This window comes from Myotis nattereri (assembly GCF_964212035.1).
Source record: "Myotis nattereri genome assembly, chromosome: 1".
NCBI lineage: Eukaryota > Metazoa > Chordata > Mammalia > Chiroptera > Vespertilionidae > Myotis > Myotis nattereri.
In genome coordinates, this window is record NC_138075.1 from 171,033,712 (window position 1) to 171,057,758 (window position 24,047).

The 24,047-nt window shown below is 38.2% G+C and overlaps 1 protein-coding gene across 2 annotated transcripts in view; it reads right to left on the reverse strand.

Moving 5' to 3' along the window:
* The window catches only part of CCSER1 (coiled-coil serine rich protein 1), a 942,549-nt gene that overhangs the window by 806,396 nt on the left and 112,106 nt on the right, over window positions 1-24,047 (reverse strand). The gene's annotated exons all lie outside the window — the stretch shown is intronic.

The window sequence follows — 24,047 nt, forward strand, 5'->3', positions numbered from 1 at the left end:
ACTGTGGTTAAGTGCTTAGACCTATGCCCAACACAGAGTAGGCACACAATAAATGTTATCTAATTTTATTATTGCAAATTAGGTAGTGTATCCGACTTTTACATTTTCAGAGTCTGGAAGAGAAATCTGTCAAGAATTTAATGCCTCGAATGAGAAAAACCATTGAATAAGCAACCTTTCCACAATTTTCTTTTAACAGGGTTTTTGGCTTCTCTGTGAGCTACAACTAAGACAGTGTCTATTTGGATAAAGTGGGTAATATCCCTCCACAAACCCTGTACTGGTAGTCTGGAAGCGAGGAAAGATGGAGGCAATGAACCTTAACATTCTATGTGAAAGACAAACTCTCTTTTAGTTTCCTTCTATTCAACTGTCTTTTATGCTGATTCCTTGGATACTTTTATGTTGTTCACATTATCTAACACAATAATTTAAAACTTGTTTTACTAAAATAATTGAAAATCTATATAACCTTTATCATACTTTAAAAGGTAATCACTAACAATTTTTCCACTTGTTTAAATACAGCAAAGGTTGTATTTTTGTGGCATGTTCTACACACTGTATGTGCTTTAAATAAATTTTCATTAATATTGTCTAGCGGCATATTTAGCTCATTTAAGGAAAAGATATGTAAATGTATGTCATTATAAATTCATTTTTAAAAGCAATCCTTACTGTCAAACCAACCAGCCAATTGAAGAGTCAGTCTTCAGAACAAGAAAAGGTTGAAATCATCAAATAAAACTATTAATACTCCAAGTCAACATTCTTGTTAGTCATTTTTGGAATCAAATAGAAAAGGGAGGAGAGAAGGTGGAACAAGGAGAGAGAAGAATGACTCAAAATATTGTGTCTATGAAATAAGGCACCATATCCTCCAGTATTATTCTGAAGAAATACTCAAGAGACTCCTTGAGGAATTAAACCTATGATCCACACCTTGGAGATTTTTAAAGACCAGTCAATGCATCCTAGAAATATTCAGAAAAAAATGATCTTTGCCTTTTTAAGTGGGTATGGAAGGCAAGGTAAGGAAAATGAACTGACAATCTCAAAAGCTTCTTAAGCAAGAGAACTGTATGGAAAAATCACAACTATATATTGAGGATTGAGAAATTAATTCATTTAAAGGTATGCATGCTGACATATGCCAAGGGAGTCCTTGAGACCCTGGTGTTATTACACTACAGTTTGAATAACACTGCTCTAGCATACACAAAGTGCTCAGTGGATTCTCTCAAATATTTCAAAAATAGCAACTATACTCTCTGCTAGGCACAGAGAATTCAAAAGAGAATAAGAGGCACTAGGCTTCTTTTCTGGTGGAGTATCTACTCCAGTGAGGGAGACAGAATATAAATAAGAAGTCAAAAGAACATGATAATCTCCAACAGTGTCATATAAAAAATAATCACAGGAATGATATAAAACGTAAGGGGAAATGTGGAGGTGGGCATATTTGAGGTGAATGAAGATCAGTAGGAAGAGCATTTCCAGGCAACATCAAGTACAAACTCCCTGGGGCAGGACTGCATTTGGTCTATGCAGATGGGTTAAGGTAATGAGTATATGAGACAAGGCAGATCAGGAAGGTAGAGGCCATATCCTGTAGGGCCTCAAAGGCCATTGTAACATGCCTATTCCAATTGCTAGAAAAAGCTATCAGTGACTTAAGTTAAATGAGATATCCTTTTTGTAGAGGAGGGATTACAGTAGTAGTTGGCCAGTTAGGAAATTATTCCAATAGTTCAAAGGAAAGATGATAGTGGTCTAGCTTAGGTAGTCATAGTTCATGGGTAGTGCCAACAAGAACTGCTGATGAGTGGGATGTGAGAAGAAAAAAAGAGGAACAAGAAAAATACCAAAGGTTTTGATTTTTATTAATATTGTTGTTAGCTTGTTATTTAACTGGAGGAAGAGATGCTATTTAAAATGACCATCATAATAGTAATGTCAATATGGAGTAGATAAATGAAAAGCAGACATCCAAAGTGTGAAATTATGTTTAAACTAGTGTCCTGGTACACGGATTCATGCACATTGAAAGGAAATTAATTAGAAGAAATATTTTAATATTACTATTCACCCTTTCTCTATAACTAGACCTGCTTTCTGATTTAGCTAAACTTTTTCCAGCCCAGTGAAGCACCCCAATTTCTCTTTCAGGTAATTGTCAGCAACACAGCAGTAAATATCAACACAAAGCAGATTATTACTGTAGATCACTCAGGGAGGACAAAACGTAAAATATTTAACTGTAGCAGTGTTTGACTGTATTCTGCACAGTGAGAAAACCTGAAGTCATTTTCAAGTTCCACCTTTTCTTACTTCTTTTCAGTTGGGTCAAGTTTCTAAACTTATTAAACCTCTGTTTTCTAGCTAATGAAAAGAAAATAGGATTCTACCGAGTCTTCTATCTACCTACTCCAGGACTTCTGTGAGCATCAAATGAGATGAGGCATGGGAAAACGTTTCACAAACATTTGGTTGAACCTGGCTATAAAGCAAGTTGGATTCCTGGGCTGAAGAAACTCCAAGGAGGCTAGTCGCTAGGGAGAGGAAGCTGGGCATTGCTACGGGATGTCGTTACCCGGCACCCACAGTTACTGTTTCCAGGCTGGGATGTGGGCCATATTTTGCACCATGAAGTCTTGGCAGTGTTGGCTGCAATTTGGTGGGGTGTCTCTCCAGCGTGGTGGCGGGTCCTGTGTCCCACTTGGGGAAAGCCGAGTGTTGGTTTGTCAGCTCAAGGTCCCTGGTGCCGTTTATTTTTAAATGGCCATTGCACATCATGGCAGCTCCTTGAGAGTCTGTCCCCTAGTGTTCAGTGCGTGTCATAGCTACCAGTCTGAGAGATGGACACTTAGCCTTTTATATATATAGACAATGATTCTTAAGTTAATAACTTTTTTTCATATTGAAAGCAAAGTGTTCTTGCAACATAGCCTTTAAATATAAGTTCATTTCTGATCTCAAAGTCAGATAATCTGGAAAATAAAAACATACAGGAAAATATAAAAAATTAAAAATATCCAATCCCCTCAATGGTACTCTTTTAGTTTATTTTTAATTGTAGGGGTCTTCATTTTGCATGGTATTATGTTAAGTGAAAAATGTGCATATAGGAATTAGCTTTGCATAATTCTGTGGTACTTAAATCTCATAAGTCTCAGTTAACACAGTAGATAATGCAAATCAATGAGGAATGCCTATTTTCTTCTGTAAATTTTACATCTTTGAGATAAAATGCATATGTAATGTATCTTAGCAATTCCTCATATTTTATTCACTTTTCAAAGAAATTTTAACAATTGGATGGTATTTCTTAAAGGGAATTACCATAAATTACACAAGGTAGAACATGTAGGTAGTTTCAAATGGTTTCTGCTAAAAAATAGCAATCTTATATTATTATAAAAGTAATCAATCTACTTTATTCCTAAATAATAATTTGACAGCATTAAATGTCTCTAGTTTTGACTGGCCCAGTTTTGGGGAATTTTATTAATGATATAATCCAAAGTGATGTTTTGGATTTCAGCCCAATGGCTATATTTCTTCTATTATCAGTGTAGTTGGACCAAAGTCCTATGTGTAAATCTCTTCTTGGTAATAAATGAAGCTATTCTGAAGCCTACAAACTTGTCCAGGCCACTAGGGTACCATTTAGTAAATTACCACAGCAACACACTATGGCTGCAGTCACCAGAGGCTAAAGTGTCTTATCATACCACACTTGTTTGTCCTCACAATGTCTTTCTCCTATTCTGCAGTGATTAATTCACTTGAAGTTGTGTAGACAGAGTAAGAACACCTCTCTGTAGTACTTTAATTTGAGAAATAAAGTCAAGAAAGCAGACAACAGGGTGAAGAATACTGACATTGAGATAGAACATTCACAAAGAATATAAATCAATTTACAAGTGAGTGATTTAGCACACCTTAATAAAATCTCTTACAAAGTAGGGGATCTGTACTAGGCATAAACGGTAAATGCAAAATAAATGCAGACTTGCTTCCTGGCTTTCAGAAGTCTAATAATCTGATTAAACTAACATAAAAGGAAACAGAGGCCAAATGTGAATGATAATGTGGTATTGACTATAAATGCAATTATAGTTCTGAGAAGAAAAGGTAATGATGCAGATTGGAAAAGAAAACTTTAAAGGAGAAATCTAAGGCATGAAAATTTGATACAAAAGAGTTTTTATTATGTTTTGAGATTTTAAGGATTTGAGGAGTTAATTTATTTATTACAAAATCTATTCCACTGAAAAATCTATTCTGTTTCAGGTAGGACACCAGAGATGCTCTGCTTTTTTCTCTCTCTCCTCATCTATTTGTCATTAGGCCATGGATTGCAAGAACTATAAAGTCCTGGACCTAACTGGTGACCATCGTAGCCAGGATGTCCTCATTTAATGTCTTTGATAGGTTCTTGGAAACTGTGACTTTAAACAAAATGATGTTTAATAAAACCAATTTTACCATAGGCTAATTGATATAAGCAAGAGGTAATTTCCTATGGCAAAAAAACACACCACCAAACTTTTAAATGAAGATCCCAAACACTTCTAATATTCAAAATTGAAACCTATAAGTTATACCTACATTTGAGAAAATTTAGTTTTTAAAAATTAAGATGATTATTTTCCAACCTGTGTATTCCAGTTCAGGGTCAAGGGTGGTTGGAGCTGCTACCAGCAGCTCAGGGCACAAGGTGGGAACCCACTCTGGTCAGGACACCCTTCCACACTCACACCTACATCCGCACTCAGATGGGGCAATACAGACACGCCAATTCACCTCAAGTATACATCTTTGGGATGTGGGGGGAAACCAATGTCTCTGGAAGAAACCCATTCAGACATGGAGAAAATGTGCAAATTCCACACAGACAGTGGTTCTGGTTTGGGAATTGAATATTTTGTATTCTTCATCATTATAATAAAATAACATGCAACAAAATGACATCATTCTGGGACCTGCTATATAGTTCCAGTCCAGCAGCATCAGCATCACCTGGAAAATTATTAAAAATGCAAAATGTTGGTCCACTCCCCCAGAAATGCTCAATCAGAAACGAAGCAAGAGTCCCGCCCTGGCCACGGAGAGCCTCTGGGCAGTGGGCACGGAGCAGCCAGGCCCCACAGAGAGTAGAGAACCACAATCACTGGGAGTGGGCCTATGCCCCCAGGGATCCTGGATTGGAGAGGGCTCCCCTGAGGGCTCCCAGATTGGAGAGGGTGCAGGATGGGCTGAGGGACCCACCCCTCCAAATATGAATTTTGTGCACCAGGCCTCTAGTATATTACTAATATAGCTCTTTATCATATTTATTATGAATACATTCTTATTTCATTTTTTAATATTTTGAATGTTTTGTTTTTTATGTAATATGAAATATTCACATTTTAATTATTTTTCAGTACTTTATGTTTTGAAAAGTTTTATCTTTTCTAAGGGGAGGTGAATATTCACCTATTATTTCTTCAAATATTTGTGAGTTCATTTTTATGTTTAACTCATTAATTCATTTGTATTTTTTAAGTGTTAGTCTCAAATTTTAGCATTCGTCAGAAGTACTTGAAGGGCTTCTTAACATACAGTTTATTGGATCTCATTCTCACAGATTCTGATACAGTAGGTCTGATAAAATAGGGTTAGCATTTCTAACAAGTCCCCATATGCTGGCCCTAGATCACACTCTGATAACTACTAGATAAAGAAACCAACCAACAAACAAAACACTTTCTGTGTACACAGAGGATTTGAATACTGTGCACTGTACTAGTTTAATGGTACAAAGGGGGGAGATCAGAATGAAATAAAGAACAGATTTGTAACTAGAGTGCAGATATCTTTGAATATTAGGAGTATAAATTTTTCTCTGAGGCAAAATACCCCTGTCCAAGATTGAAGAAATATATCTATAATCAATGCTCACTGAAATTAATTAAGGCTTAAAAATTCACTCCACCTAAGAAATAATGTTTCTTAATTATAAACTAATTATTTCTCTTTGTTATGTTAACTTTCATCACTGGAAAAAAATTATAAAGAAAGCATCCATCAAGGAATTTGTGTGGCACAGGATAGAGAGGGTAAAGGGATTAGCTAAAGAACATGTATGCATACCCCATGGACACCAACATTAGTTTGGTGAAGGCCAAGAGACGGGGAGCCTGGGGTGGGTGGTGGTGGGCACAGTGGGGGAGAAAGGGGAACATTGCAATAATGTCCACATTAAAAATTTTAATAAAAAGAATAACATATAATTATTTTGAACTAGAGGCCCAGTGCACAAAATTGTGCACTTGGCAGGGTCCCTCAGCCTGGCCTGCACCCTCTTGCAGTCTGGGAGCCCTTGGGGGATGTCCAACTGATGGGGAGCGGGCCTAAACTGGCAGTCGAACATCCTTAGCACTGCTATGGAGGCAGGAGAGGCTCCCGCCATGGCTGCTGTGCTCACCAGCCATGATCCCAGCTCAGGGCTTCTGGCTGAGTGGCACACGCCCCTTCCTCCCCCTCCCCCCCGTGGGAGCGCACTGACCACCAGGGGGCAGCTCCTGCATTGAGCGTCTTCCCCCTGGTTGTCAGTATGTGTCACAGCGACTGGTTGTTCTGTTGTTCAGTCAATTTGCATATTAGCCCTTTATTATATAGAACTAGGGGCCCAGTGCACGAAATTCATGCACTGGGGGGGGGGGGGGAGAGTGTCCCTCAGCCCAGCCTGGCCCCTCTCATATACTGGGAGCCCTCAGGCGTTGACCCCCATCACCCTCCGATCGCCTGATCGGCCCCTTGCCCAGGCCTGACGCCTCCGCCAGAGGTGTCAGGCTTGGACAGGGGACCCCCACCTCCCCCCGATCACTGGCTCTGGCCCCCGCCCAGGCCTGAGGCCTCTGGCCCAGGAATCATGCCTGGGCAGGGGACCCCCATCTCCCTCTGATCACTTGCTCCACCCCCCACCCAAGCCTGACGCCTCTGACCCAGGCTTCAGGCCTGGGCAAGGGGACCATCATATCCCCCCAATCCCCGGCTCCGCCCCCCACCCAGGCTTGATGCCTCAGCCAGAGGAGTTGACCCTCATCACCCTCCGATCACCAATCACCGGATCGGCCCCTTGACCAGGCCTGAGGCCTCCCGCAGAGGTGTCAGGCCTGGGCAGGGGACCCCCAGCTCCCCGCAGTTGCAGGCTCCGCCCCTGCCCAGGCCTAACGCCTCTGGCCTAGGCGTCCGGCCCAGGCAGCGGGGACCTGCAGTGGCAGCGGGGGGCGCCGCGATTGTGGGCTTCGCTTTAGGCCCAGGCAAGGGACCCCTAGCTCCTGGGACTGCCAGCTTCGACCGTGCCCAGCTCCCATCGCTGGCTCCACCCCTACTTCCTGCTATCACTGGCCAGGGCGGCAAAGGCGCCTGATTCTCCGATCATGGCTGGGGGGCAGGGCAAAGGCGGCCCCAGGGCCGCCTTTGCCCTGCCCCCCAGGTCTTAGCTCCCCCCTGGGTTTCTGATCACTGTCAGTGGCAGGGGGCTTCTTCCTGCTTTCCCTTTCGCCTCCCTGCATTGTGCCTACATATGCAAATTAGCCACCATCTTGTTGGCAGTTAACTGCCAATCTTAGTTGGCAGTTAATTTGCATATAGCCCTGATTAGCCAATGAAAAGGGTATCGCCGTACGCCAATTACCATTTTTCTCTTTTATTAGTGTAGATAAACCATACTAATCATTCTTTGACTTTATTAAAATTTAATTATCAACTTCCCTGAAATTATAAAGCCTGCTTTCATTTCCTTTTCTAAACAATGAAATTGCTAAGTATAATAAAGGGGCAAATAAAAAAATAAAATGTATTTAACCTGAACATTATAAATATAATTTCTATTTAATAAAGAGTACTTAGTAATAGGTAATGCAACATAATCCTCCAAAATGTAACATAATCCATAGCACTGAAGCAATGAAATCTGACTTTAAAGTCACAGCAATGATGGGATACTTTTAAATCACAAAATATCACAAAGTATTAGAGTTTCTATGAGAAAGATGCTTCCCTAAAAAGTTTACTTAAAAGATAATGTGAATAGAATAACATGTTATCTCTAGACAATGGTCTCCCACTGTTACAAACAGTAGATTACAGGGAAGAAATATATGGGAAATAAAAGTCCAGATAAAGCAAAGCTGTTTATTTTCAAAATAGGAGGAAGCTACCCTACAGTAGTAATTCTGCATGACAATCATTTTATTGCCTCATACCAAATGCTTTGATGTGACTTAGCACTTACCTATCCCTTTTTTCCTGGATAGAAAACTCTTATCAGCATCAGCAGGATTTTAGAGTAGATTAAATACAGTACTGAACCTTAATCTGACTGTGTGAAATACAGTGACCCTCATTGAATTATACAACGCCTTTAAATAGCCATTTCCAAGATCTCAAAAGAGTGTGGTCTCTACAGTCACCTAATGAGGACACAGTATAGAGGTCTGCTGAATTAGATGATATTGTGGGATTTGTAACAGAGCTCTGCTGACATAGTGATTTGGGTAAATTGAGATGAGCATATAAAATATCAATTACTTAAATGTGTATAAATCTCAAGTTTCAGTTCTATAGTGTACTTATATTTACTTAATCACTTAAATGCTTTAAAAACACTACTGCCAACAAGTTGAAAGTTCATTCACATTCTAGATCGCATTATAGAAATTAACTATTAGCAAAAATAAATACATATAAAATATGTATACATGTATTATATATATATTAACCTAGTTTACAGAGGGATTGCTTAACTTTTTATATCATTTTGGCATTAAAACTACACCCAAAATAGTGCTCTTATTAAGCATAAAAAGAAATAATAAAACATATAATGTATATTAATATAAAATGGTAATCTATTAAATAAACCAAGTATAGTTAGAAATGTTTTAGTGAAACTGGAATAAAAGCTTTAGAACAAAATATCAACAACTAAAAGCACTCAAACATATTTATTCAAGTCTAATTGGTATGCAGCTGCAATTAAGCTGATTCGGAAATATAAAACCAAGATACCATATGGTCCTTAGTTCTTTAAAATTGCAGAAATAAATGTGGATTTCATACACTGGTATCTGGGCACAGTACTATTGATAACAAAATGCTTTGCTCAGTCATCCTTAGTGTCTTTTGAAAATCTGGTTTGGAAAATACAGTGTGTTTATCCCATCAAAACAAGTGAGAGTGAAATGCAGCCAAATAGGCAGTTATACAATTTCGCTTATGTTCGAGTTTAAAAGTTCAGGATCATAGAGTAATTGAAAGTGGGGTGAATTTATATATCTATAGGAATATTTTGAATGGGTTGGTTGCTAATTCATAGTTTTCAGACTTTTTAACACCATGAATAAGAAAAGATAGATAAAAAATAGACTTGAGAATGTCAGTGATTCATTCCAATGAATTGCTTTACTAGGCATGATTATGCTATTTTCTGTATTTTCTCATTAAGATATGAATAAGAAACATTACCTGGGTGAGATCAAGGGAAGCTATATAAAACCAAATCAGCAAGTCAAAAAAATATATTTAAAAGATGCAGGAAATTCTGAATATCTATACTACCACATAGCTGGATCTGTTTAGTAAACAAAAGGAGGTCACTGTGCTTAAAATACTTTTCAAGGTCAAAAATAGTACAGATACATGTAAATATCAGTGTGATTTCAAGTGTTGGCCTATTTAATTTCAAATAACTTTAAATATGAACAAACACTGGGTTGTGTAATGTGAGCATGTGATTTGCAAAGCAACAGGAATGGAATTGTGAAGATAATAATCTATGCTGAAACATTACTCTAGAGCTGTAGCTCTACTTTATTGGAAGCCTTCCAATGGTCCTTCAGCCAGTGTGATAAAATATTTAGATTAATGGGTTAAAGACATTTTCAGGTGTCAAAGGAGCCTGGCTTTCTTATTCTAAATTTCTTGGCAAGGAGACACTCTAGTAACTCTCATTGAAGGAGACAGTAGGATAGTTGGGAATTTATATCCACATGTAAATGAGGGCTTAGGTTAGGACTGATTTATAGCCTCTAGATTTCTACTTTCATGGTTATCTGTGTGAGCCCATAGACCATGACACTTAAAACAGAGGCCCACTTATTGAGAGTCCAGCAACCACATTAGAAGAAACAGCAGAGTCCTCCCATTCCCTTTCCTCCCTTCTATGCAAAGCTGTGCCATTGCTTAGTCCTGGGCTCAATTTTTCCTTATAATTTAAAGTTGACCTAATTATATGTCTATGAAAATATTTTATGGAGGCCAAAAGACTTATCATTATAATGTGCTCATCAGATCTGGGATAGTGGATTTACTCCTTCAGTCTGTAGGTTCTTGAGTCAATCATGGAAATACTATATAATAAAAAGGTAATATGAAAATTGACCATCACATCCTCGCACAAGATGGCCGCCCCCATGTGGTCACAATATGGTTGTGCTCTTGTCATCACAAGATGGCTACCACAAGATGGCCAAGAGGGGAGGGCAGTTAGGGGCAATTGGGCCAGCAGGGGAGGGCAGTTGGGGGGGACCAGGCCGCCAGGGGAGGGCAGTTAGGGGTGATCAGGCTGGCAGGGGAGCAGTTAGGTGTCAATCAGGCCAGCAGGGGAGTGTTTTGGGGGCGATCAGCTTGGTAGACAGAGAAGCGATTAGGGGCAATCAGGCAGGCAGGCAGGTGAGCGGTTGGGAACCAGCAGATCCCTGTGGGATCAGGCCTAAACTGGTAGTTGGACATCCTCCGAGGGGTCCCGATTGGAGAGGATGCAGGCTGGGCTGAGGGACACCCCCCCCCCCAGTGCATGAATTTCATGCACCAGGCCTCTAGTATTTTAATGAGAATGGTGAGTTTGTAATCCTCCTCTTACCAACTCGTTCGAATTTTTTTCTTGATGCTGTTCAGAAAATCCCCTTTTACTTTATATTTTATTAATATGGGCTTCTGAATTATATTTATCCCATCTCTGATACAAATTTACTTGGAACAAAGTCCCTTAACTCTTCTAATTTTTATGTAGTATAAGAATTTTAGATTCTTTACTTGTACTGTCTTGACAGAGAAAATGTCAAAGATTAATTCACAATAAGCTCTTAATATCTGACTAACATTCATAAGCCACAAACCCACATTTAAAAACATGATAACATTTTTATTCACAGCACACATTAATACAACACAGTTAATTCAAAGAGCCAGTCACATCTAGGGAGTGAGTTTCTAAAGCATTTTATTCTATGAGAACCAATAGATTACACTTATTAACCCTTGGAAGCAGTAGGTAGGTAGTTATGGCCATCTGGATATCCTATCTAATAAAAGAGAAACATGGTAATTAGCATACAACCGCTACCCTTCCCACTGGCTAATCAGGGCAATATGCAAATTAACTGCCAGCCAAGATGGCAGCCGGCAGCCAGGCAGCTTAAAGCGAACATGAGGTTTGCTTGCTTCAGTGATGGAGGGCTCCAACGTTCCCCGCCTGCCGCTGCCAGCCTCTGAGCTGCAACTCTAAGCAACTATGTTGCAAATATAGAAGCTAAACAAAACCCCAGAAACCTGCTTTAGTCACCAGGCTTCAGCCAGCAGGATCGCAACATTGTTTCAAATACAGAAGGTAAACAAAGGCCAGAAACCTGCTTTCAGCAGCGGAGGCCTAAGAGCTGGAGTCAAGACTCAGAACTAAGGCTGGCCCAGAATTAAAAAAAAAAAGAAAAAAAGGAGTGGTTGGGAGCTTCAGTCACCAGTCAGCCTGAAAACAGCCCTCAGCCCCTCACCCAGACTGGCCAGGCAACCCAGTGGGGACCCCCACCCTGAAGGGTGTGTGACCAGCTGAAAACAGCCATCAGCACCTCACCCAGGCTGGCCAGGTACCCCAGTGGGGACCCCCACCCTGATCCGGGACACCCTTCAGGGAAAACCAGCCGGCCCCCACCCATGCACCAGGCCTCTATCCTATATAGTAAAAGGGTAATATGCCTCCCAGCACTGGGATCAGTGGAGCCACGAGGCCTCCCGGCACCGGGATCAGTGTGACAGTGGCGGCGCCCTTACCCCCTGATCGGCCCTGTCCTGTGGGTGATAGAGGGCGACGCCCCAACCGCCCCCCATGGGCCCTGCTCTGTGTGTGATGGAGTAGAGCCATAACCTCCCCATCGGCCCTGCCCTGAGTGTGACAGGGTGCGGCGCCCCAACTCCCCTATCGGCCCTACTCTGTGAGTGACAGGGGGGAGCTCCCCAACACCCTGATGTGCCCTGCTCCATGCATGACAGGGGCAGCGCCCCAACTCCCCAATCAGCCCTGCTCTGAGCCCGACCAGGGGCTGCACCTAGGGATTGGGCCTGCCCTCTGCCACCCGGGAGCGGGCCTAAGCCAGCAGGTCGTTATCTCCCGAGGGGTCCCAGACTGCGAGAGGGCACAGGCTGGGCTGAGGGACCCCCTGTTCCCCCCAAGTGCACAAATTTTTGTGCACCGGGCCTCTAGTTAGTTGCATAAGAAACCATTTATTTTTACTGCTGAGCCCTAATATGTTCTTACTACTTTCATATAATGAAATACACATTTTTCATATATGTGTGTCTGTGTATACACACACACATAAACAGTATAGCAAGGAACAGAAAAAAAGTCTAACAAGATTTTCCTTCATAATGGAAATGCCATATAAAGTTGCTAGATCTTACATTCAATTTCCATTTCATTTCTTTACCTCATCTTGGGGATACCAAAATCTTCCTGGGTAATTTTCTGTTTGTCATTCTGTATCGTTGCTATGTGGCGATTTCTTCCAGTATATGATGACTGTTTTTAAGTCCAGTACTCTACAAGTTCCTGGTAGTTTTCTATTTTTTCACTACCATGACTTCTATATCTGATGATATGAATCTACCAAACTGTTAAGAGAAGTCTCATATGTCCTCCCCAATATTCTTTCTTGAAGTTTGGATAAAGCTCTACTCCAAGACAAACTCTCATTCAAAGTCAGATGGGGTGAGAGGGAGGAAGAGTGGAGAGTCTAGACACAAAACGATGCTGAAGACTTGAACTCACTGGATTCAATGTCTCCAAAACATTCGGGTAGTATCCTCCTACAGAGCATTTTAATTTGCCTTCCTCTTAAAAATGAAGGGAGGCCTACCTTACTCAGGGATGTCTTCTCTGCTCTGATCACACACAGGTGCCAAAACCCAAACACTTTAAAGGATGCCAAAATGCAGATGTCTCCTCACTTCTACCTTCTATGTACTGCTTGTTCCTGGGAGTAGTATTTCTGTTGCTTTGATTTAGTGCATAAGAGAAAGTCATTTCCAGGTTGGATTGTGTAATTATGGAGAATTCCACTCATGTTTTGAGCTTCACTTCAGAATGTGTTTTTCAATAAAAAGTCAAAGTTATATATACTCAGGAGATAATGTAATATGATGCTTCTGTGTTATACCAACTACATAAATTGGTTATTGCGAGTTACCCTTCAATAATTATTACTGTATAATCTCTAAAGAAAAATGTTTGATCAGATTAAGAACCCCAATTTAAAAATCTGTTTTGAAATACACTAGTATAGATGAAAATACTCCAAATTAACAATGATTTACAAACAATGTAGAAGAAATAATTTTATGAGTTTTCTAAGTCATATGACAGTCAATTTTGGTTCTATAATAATAATTATTAACATAGAGTTTTCTATAATGATCAAGGAAAGAGGGGAGGGAAAGAGGAAAGATTGATTATAGAATGTTTTAAAAAAAATCTGTTCCAATAGTGTTATACCAGAATTTTAAGATGAATGATGGTAGTCCTTGTCTGTTCTATTATCATTATAACTAGAGGCCTTGGTGCACAAATTCATGCACAGGTGGTAGGTGATGGGGCCAGCCGGCTGAAGGGAGGGACTGCAGGAGATTGGCTGGCCATGGGAGATTGGCTGTGGGAGTGCACTGACCACCAGGGGGCAGCTCCTGCATTGAGCATCTGCCCCTTAGTGGTCAGTGCATGTTATAGCAACTGATCAACCCATCAACCTGTCATTCCGTTGACCACCCCTAACAGTCAGCCTTTAAGCACTGAGGGAGCTTGGTGGTGGCCCCGCCCCCAACCACAGCTGCTGGTCGCCTCCTGCTGGACCTGATCACCCCACCAATCGCCCCGCTGCCGCCCAGCTCCCAGGTGCTAGGGAGCCAGGCAGCGGCCCTGCCCCCTGGCGGCCAGTGATGCTTCACCAATGCCAGCCAGGTTTTGCACAGTCCCCTAGTGGTAGCGCACATCTTAACAAGTGGTCTAACTCCGGGCAGAACTCCCGGTCGAGGGGGACAATTTGCATATTAGGCTTTTATTATATAGGATAATTATATTTTTATTGATTTTTAAAGGGAGAAGAAGAAAGAGAGAAATATCTATGTGAGAGTGTAACATCAATCGGCTGTCTCCTGCATGCCCCCTTCTAGGGAACAAGCCCTCAACCCTGGCACGTACCCTGATTACTAGTAGCAATGTAATCAGTGACCTTTTGGTGCAGAGATGATGCCCAACCAGCTGAGCCACACAGGCCAGGGCAATAATTATCATATTTATTAGAGCTGTGTTTTATCAGATGCTTGCAGTTTTAAATATTTAGCTAAAGTCATAAGTGAAATAATTTAAAGGTGAATATTAAAAGTCTTAGGGTCCTCACATCTAGGGCTACTGAACAAACAATGAGCTTAAGTATGTTGCTGCAAAATATCTGAAGGCTACAGCAGAACCAGACCTGAATTTGAAAGACTAAAAACTCTGTAAGGTTATAAGAGAAGTATTCAATCAGAGCCTGAGGATGTGGTTGTCAGAATATAGCAGTGCCTTTTAGTCTATATATCAATTCAATCAAGAAAATGAAATACAATGATGACCAAATTATTTCTCCTACAGAAGTACTGTAAAATAGATTCTTATTCTTAAGATCATGTAATTAATAATTCATAAAGTAAAACAGCTGGATTCAGCATTAAGCATGAAATATCCTCTCCTCACTATACCTAGAAATATACAATTGATTCTGAATAAACCCTGGATATAACCTCATGGTAGAATATAAAATATTTGATTTTAATTTCTGACAGCTTCTTTCACTGGCATTCTTTAAAATATAGCAATATGGGCAGAGATGTCTTTACATGATTTGATGTAATCACCTAATAACTAACAAATTTTAATTTCTGTATCATAATATTCAATAATAACATTGTTATTAACCAACCTTAATTTTACACTGGTGAAATTTAAACATTTACCAAAATTCACCAGGTTAGTTTTTATATACCCGATTAATCATGATTGTATTATTGTAAGTGTTAAAATAAACTTTCATTTATTATTATTTGGATATTTATTTTTTAATTTTAGAGAAAGAGGAAAGGAGAGAGAGAGAAAGGGAGAAGAGAGAGAGTAACATGGATGTGAGTGAGAAACATCCAGGTGTTGCCTCCCATATGCGCCTTGACCTGGGATCAAACACCCAACCTGGGTTATGCGCCCTGGCTCATTCTGGTTATTCAGATCTTAGTTCCAATTTTACCTCCTCATAGAAACTTCAAGATCACTCTTTATATCAAATTGCTTTGTTCTCCTACCTCATCACTGTGCAAGCACATCTCCATCCAGTCCCCATTTGCCTGCCTTATTATATTCATTCATCTCTCAACCTGTCTTGCTAACCTATTTCTTTCCTTGCCCACTATCTTCTCCTGGTGGGCAGTGACTTTATCTGTCTTGCTCTCTACTATACTCTATCATCAGATCAATGCCTAGATTATAATAAGGATTAAAAAATATTTGCTTAATAGATGAATGAATGAAATGGAAAATTATTTTAAATCATCTCTAATGTTTTCATTAGTGGTACACTTTCAAAGCTTAAACAATTTATGGGCTACACTCATTTTCTTATCCACAGATTAATAATTTGTTTAGTTCATTTAGAATCATGCAAGTACCTACCATCAAGTTAAATTCCTAGATACATCAATTCCTTTCTTTACATTGCATAATTTCCAAATTAACATTAAAGAAGTCTTCAGTGCTCTCTCCTAAGTGAAATGTTCTATAAACTGTCTAGAATCCAAGAAAGCTGCACTATGTTAAAAACAACCATAAAAACTATTCAAAAGAGGGTGATGGAAGGATTCAGAAGAGTAAAAAGTGGGCCCTTAGCATTTGATTTCAGCTTAATGTTACCCCAGAATCTCTGACAACAATTTAAAATTATATCATATAAACATTAAAACCAAAGTGAAAAAGATCCCAAACTTAACATTACAGTTTTATTCCATCATTCAATTTTGTGAGGAAATGAAAATATTTTTCTGATATTCTATGACCCATCTGCTGCACAAATATTAAAAAACACTAGAATAAGTAGGAAAAACAAGGATTTGGGACTTGTTGGTTATTAAATAGGATAATTTGTATGTACTAGTGAAAATATGGATGTTGCTAAATATGTTTATATAATTCATTCCATTATTTTTGCATCTATCAACATCAACTTTTTCCCAAAGAATTTTGTAATTACCTGAATAATTGAAATATCTAGCTATAATGAATTAATACATATAAATCTAAAAATGATATACTATAATTTTTAAAGTTATAATTTTAAATATTTCAATTTAATGCATTTAGTAACAAGGCTGCTTTTATATTTGAAGATTACTTACCATAGTTTAATTTTTTTTATTTCAAAATATCTTATCACAAAGTAAATGTAATCCCATCCAAGCTCAAAGTTTTAGTTTTAGCATATAGTCCACATGATAAAATGCTTTTCAATATAATAAAATGGCCTAATTAAGCTTATTCCAGAGGCAAAAAAAAAAAAATCATATAGAAACATAGAAAAATGAATCTCTAGTAGAAATTCATAAGAGTTCACCTTATCCTATAATGTATAACTAAAGACCCAAGGGCTCAAATTATACTAAAATTACAAAAATTCTTTAAGCAGAGAATTCTTATATGCAAATCTTTTCAGGAGCTCTCTGTAATCATCAGAAAGTTCTTACTTCTCTAATAATACTAAAGTATTATTTTATTCTTTCACATAAGTGTATCAAGGGTCAGATTTATTCAGACATTATCTTAAATATGTTAAGAGTGTTCAAAGGATAAAATAAAAATTCCCATCCATTTTAAAAAGCTACCGCCCCAATAATTTCTAACCTATTAAAATAAACCTACATAAAAATCACAGTAAAAACATGATGATAGGTTCTTCTTCAAACAACTACTATACCTGTTTCAGAGAAATGAGATTATGACCAAGCACACAGGCTAGCCTAGGCATGTCGGGCTCTCAGTGTATCCCATAAATTTTAGAGGCACACTGGATGCATATGTCTGAAAATGTTTAATAACAAAATATATAGCTATACTACTATGATTTAAAAGTACCTTATGAATTATAATAGCATATCAGTTTACACAGTTGATATAAAACACTTCTCAATTAAGTAATTCAGATATTGGATTGGCTGGGCAAATTGTCCTGTAGACACACTATTGAATACTATTCATCATTAAGAAAGAATATGACAGTATTTCATGACAAATTTTCAAGTGTCAAAAACATATCCTATAAATTTATACTATGACCCCATTGAGTAAAACATGATGCCTATGAGGGGAAGCCATATAGTTGCTCAGCTCAGATCTTCCTTTAAGAGAACCAACTGTAGGGAGCATAAGTGACTGACAGCCTCCAGCTGCTGCACCATTAGATACAACATGGTGTTATGCTGAGGTGACACTTCCCTAGTCTGTTCCCAGTCAATGACTGAGCATGAGGGGGCTCCTAGAATCAGGTCATTCTTACCACACATGAGATTTCTATTAAGGGCAACTTTCACTTGAGAACTTCTCAATAGACTGGCTGAGACTCTCAAATGATTTTGCTGTCTGAGGTTTCTTTCTACCCAATTTTCCCTCCCCTCTCTTTATACAGATGTCAAATCGTCATCATACTCTGAAAACTCCCCAAGACTACTTCTGCTCCCTCCCCTCTACCCTCCACAGGTGTCTCCTCCAATAAACCTTTTGCACATCTGGTTCTATTTTAATGTCTGCTCCTTGCAGACACAAAGTAACACAGCATATATAATTAATTTCCTTTGTATAGAAAAAGGCTTTAAGAAATATATGAACCAGTATAACTACTTCTGAGAAATGCAACTATAATTTTTTTAATTTTTATATTTTGCTTTTATAAATAGTTTTAAATGAGTAAATCATTTTTCTATAATGACATGTCTGTAGTCATCAAATACAGACTTAAATGTTGGAATCATTATTCTATAAACACCATAATATATTTGCTAGCTACCAGCTCTGTGTCATCTTGCCATCAGTCTGGAGCCTTAACTGCAGGAGAAAACTGAGCAGTGGGATAATTTTGTGTCAATTTAATCGGCCCACAGACGGCCCAGATATTTGATGGGCCTCACCAACTCTGACGAAGGCCTGAATAGAGGAAAAACGGAGTAAGAGAGAATTTGCTCTCTCTCTGCCTGTCTTCAAGCTGGGACATTGGTCTTCTCCTGCCTTTGTACTTGGACTCAGGATGGAACTTACACCATGGGTTCTTCTGGGTATCCAGCTTGCCAACTGGAGATCTTGGGGTTTCTCAGACTCCATAATTAGATGAGCCAATTCCTTATAACTAACTATCTAGCTTCTATCTCTCTCTCTTTCCATCTCTCCTATTGGTTCCATTTCTCAGGAGAACCCAGACTAAATAGCAATGCTTTGTTATTGAAAGATTACATTTTATGACATAGCACACTGATATTTTGTGCTATCTCTTTTCTTACATTAGTTAAAATCATGTTACCGTTCAAGAAAGTTTTATATTTATTAATACTACCACTGTTTTCTACAACAATAATTAAGTAAAACTATTACCGATCCACTTCTTAATTATACCATTTATTAATCTTTCATAGCAATCTCAAGATGAATTATGTAAACTTATTTCTTATGACTAGTCTTTTGTGTTTCTTAGTATCTCCTTCTTAATATAGGGCTAATAACTAGCTCCATAGAAACATTCTGATTCAAAAATCCTGACACGTCAAGTACTCAGAAATCATCTGAGGCTATGACAGGGACTGTTGGAAAAGAGCAACATCTTCAGAAAAAAAAATGAACACAATTCAGATCCAATACTTATAAACAATGCAGCCTAAAGCACCTTAGATAGCCTCACTAAATCTAAGTTCCTTTATCTTTAAAACTGGAGACAACAATGCCCATCCCACAGCACTTCACCATAGATTAAATGAGATAACATGTAGGTGGCCCCAGAATAATGCCTGGAACACTACTTTTCTGCCTGGTTCTTATATCCTTCCTCTTACCTATCCTGCAAATTATGTATTTTTGCAATAGAGAGAATAGGCCAGGTCATAAATCCTATGGAAATTTCTATGATTATAAAGAACGGCCTCCGCCAGCAATCTAACTAACCAAGTTAAAAGAACAGAGAGAACTCCAGTTGGATCTGGAAGAGTGTCAATAAACATGTTTTTCAAATCTGTGAAACCTAAGGAAATAAACTAAAGAATATGAGAAAAAAGTCTTCACATAATTTCAGATGCGGTGTGGCAGAGCTGGAGTCAGGCTGCCAAGGTAAATGCCAGAGTCCATCATCGCCTCGCTGTTAAACTTAGATCAACATAAATTTACATAGACCTCCACAGTTTTGGTTTCCTTTTGCATAAAATGAACAAGTCCCTACCTATTGTGACAACTAAACAACAATATACATGCAAAGTGGACAGTATCTAAAAAACAGAAAGCAAACAGATATTATCATATTTATGCAATGGCTACTGGTGATCTATTTTCTAAAGACTTCTTATGATTAAACTGTGCTCTTTTACTCTTCTTTGGGCAATTGGTAACAATTATAATCTCAGTGCCATATATTGCATTTAAAGGCCAAACAATCTATTTTGCAATCAATAGATTCTATAAAGCTTATTCTAGGAATAGAGATCTGAAATTGTTAGCTGCAAAATATTTCTGTAAATGTTTAAATTTTGCATTTATCATTTTTTATTTATACAGTATATTCTTAGAATTACTATCTTACATTTAAGTTGCCCTAATTTTTATAGCCTGCATTCCTATAAATTGAATAAAATTTATTGACAGTAGAATGAATAAATGCAAACATATAGTCAAAACAAAATTGCTTGATACTATGAACCATTCTAATTATCAAAGAATAACTATTGTTCAGATTCCATGGTCACCAAGCAACCTTCTGATTATAATTTTACTCCCATGTTGATCTCTCTAATGAGAAAAATATATGATGATCATGCGGAGTCAAGTAGTTCTTTCTCTGTAATAATTACAATTATATCTGTAAATTAATAAATCAGAATTCTGGTGGTATTTTTAATGAGACTGTGAGATAGTGTTTATTAAAATATTGTTACTTGGTGATGAAAAGCACTCTAGTAAATTTTCCCTGATGTATGCTTTGAAAAACTCTATCATTTCACTTTAAAAAAAGGATAATTACTGATAAAGGCAGAATAAATAAAGATAGAAAAATATGTTCATAAAAAGAAATATATGTATCAAAGTATACTTTTTATAAACATATACATATTTTTGTAAAAGAAAGTAAATGCTAAGGATGCTACAGGAGGAATCTACTTGAAAAAACTATTTTGGGATTCCTTATATATTTTAATTATTTTTCCATTAGAGCTGACATTCAGTATGGGTTCCTCATTTTTAAAATTCATAAAATTTTCATAAATGCGTCTATTCTAAATTTCATTTTTATGTATTTGCTTTGCTTAAAATGTAGTACAGCTGCAGATCTCCACATTTCATCTTTAAGCTACATTTCAAAACTTCACAAGGATACCAGTAATATTCAGTTAAATATTCTCAGGTTAGACTCCTGTGGCTATTGATCATTTAGAAATGGCATTACTCATACAGAAGTATCCAACTTTATTTCTCAAAAGACAAAGTTGGGCTAGGTTAATCAGAATATCATACAATTTAGATCAGATTTTTCTTTTCCACATATCTTTGTAAACATGAGCAAGCAACAATAAACATTTGATCTCCCTAGAATAAAATGTTTTTACAAATCCAAGTAATAAATAATCCATATTAAATCTTTGTGAAATCCCTTGGTTTTTCATACTCATCTAAAGTACCACTAACTTACAGAATATTTCAACTTCACAATGCTCATCTGGAGACAGCACGCTATGCAGAAAAGAATAAATATATTTGAAAGAACTTTCCTAGAATAGGTATAAAGAGCTCCCTGGGCCCTCTTTCCTGGGGAAACAATCATACAGCTGAAAATAATGTAAAACAACCACTTAAAATAACAGGAAACTGTCCTAAGGATATGCAACGTGAAAAACATTTATTCAAGAAGAGGTAATAAATCTTAATGAAAACAGTGAGAGTCCATGGCATTTGAGCCATGCCCACTTGCCCCAAACTAACTCAGACTGATGGAAGCTCTAGACAAGCATGTGCAGCCAAGAACACGGGGCTCTCTCTCACCCAATATTATAATCTAGGGCTATGGTTTCTCCACAAGAGGAGCAGTTCACCAGCTTTCTGCATCCTTTCCATCTCAGTGTTGCCAAACCTGTATTCCAAGCAAGAACAACCGAATGATCTGGACTCCTTTCATTCATCTCCCTTTCATCAGGTAGAAGACCACCCAAATGTGGCTGGATCATGGCACTTGGCCCTGATCATCCTTGTGTATCCAAGCTCTGAGGGTGCAGGTACCCCACGCTTCATAATAAGGATGTCACTCCTAGAGCCGTGCCCTATACCCAGTTCTGAAGAACTGATTCAAGGTTTCTTCCCGGAAGAAGGGATAAGCCATAAGAGTAGAATGATCCAGAGGTCTCTTTAAGGTTCCTGGCTTTATTTGGGTGAGAGCATGGGAAGTGCAAGTCTAAGGATGCTTAAAAAGATTGATGCTAAGCTGGTGTGACTGGGTGTTTGAACATCGACCTATGAACCAGGAGGTCACAGTTTGATTCCCGGGCAGGGCACATGCCCAGGTTGCGGGCTCAATTCCCAGTGGGGTGCATGCAGGAGGCAGCAGATGAATGATTCTCATCATTGATGTTTCTATCTCTCTCTCCCTCTCCCTTCCTCTCTGAAATCAATAAAAAATATCTTGAAAAAAAAGATTGAAGATTTTTATGTTGATACATAAAGAGAAGACCAGTAGCACTGTGAGAATAAGAAAGATAACAGCAGACAAGCTATAGGTTTTAACAGATAAAACCAGAGCAAGATGTAACTAAAGAGAACACTTCTAGGGTAGGAGTAAGCCTCAAAGTCCTGTTTCAAAGAAAACCTCCGAAAGCAAACTCAAATTTAATTGGATCAAACTGCAGAGCAATCTTTTCCCTAGGTGTTGTTCAAAACAATAGAGTGATCAGAAAGCAATTAGAAGAGGCCAACAGCTGAGAATGAAACCAATGGAGATAGACCAGTTAGAAATTTAACAGGGAATTTTAAGAGATAGCCAAAAGGAGACTGACTAAAACTACTGTTACATCTTGATAAAAACTGACATCAAGGTGACTGTGCACATGCCCAAAACTGTGCCTCTGCAGAACAACATCACAGGCTATTCACTGTGGAGAAAATGGACTTTATTAAAAGTTGGACAAGATCACTAAACAAATAAATAAATGAAAATGAGCATAAGAAAATCTTGAAAGCATCAAAAGGAAAACAATTTGGCACATACAAAGGAACCTTCAGAAGAATAATGATTTTTCACACACACACACACACACACACACACACACAAACCACACCAAAAAACAACAATGGAGAACATAAGGCAGTGGAATGATATATTCAAAGTGATGAAAGAAAGAAAAATGTCAGTCATATTTAACAAAATAATCTTTCAAATATGAACACAAATACAGACATTCTCAGGTCAACAAAAATGAAGATAATTCATTACTTAGCATATCTTTAGTTTCAAAAAATACTAAAGGAAGTTCTTAAGGCTGAAAGCAAGTGACATCCAACAGTAATATGAACCCACATTAAGTAATTTCACTTAATGTGGTTCAAACTAATATTTAAACTTAACTTGGTCCTAACAAAACCCTGAATTTCTCACTTCCACCATTAAATCTGTTCAACCTCCTGTTGTTTTTTCTCAGTAAAGTACACCATCTTCCAGCACCATACACAACAAAGGGGTTATCCAGGATTCCTCTTCTCATTCACCATCCAGGTTCAACTCACTGCGATGGAAGTCACAGGGCTTCACCTCCAGCTTGCCAAAGGCACACATTTCTTCTCAGGGACCTTTCCTTCCATTCTCGCCAAGTCCACACCCCCACCACCACAATACACACAGCACAGACCACAAGAGCTACCTTGTCTGTCCTCTAATTAACAGCTTATTGTGGCTTCTAACTGCACATAAATTACTAGCATATACTCATATGTGATCTGACCCTGGTCTGCCTTCTAACCTCATCACCCACCACTCTGCAATTACTGCCAGGATCACTTAGGTCCTTTGCCCTAGGTAACAATGTACTTGAATGAATATACATGAAGATACTAATATATGAACTTGTATTTCAGTCAGCAAAGCACTTAAAATTATAAAGAAGTACAGAAATAAAGCCACATGATAGTAGCAAAGATTAGGAACTAAAATCAGACTACAATGGATTGAGATTCCATTTGTCAATTTTAAAGTAATGATCCTTAAAAAAAATAAGTGTGAATTCTCTAAGCCTTAATCTTCACATGTGCAAAATGAAAAGACAAACACACATTATTTTTAAGCACAAAAAGTACTGAAAATCAAAATAGCCGTGTGTGCAATGTAACTGTAAAATTGCCAGTGCTTAATAAAGACTTTTTTCATTCCCGGTTACCAATCCACAATCAGCCACAAGATGCCAGGTGATCAATTAGT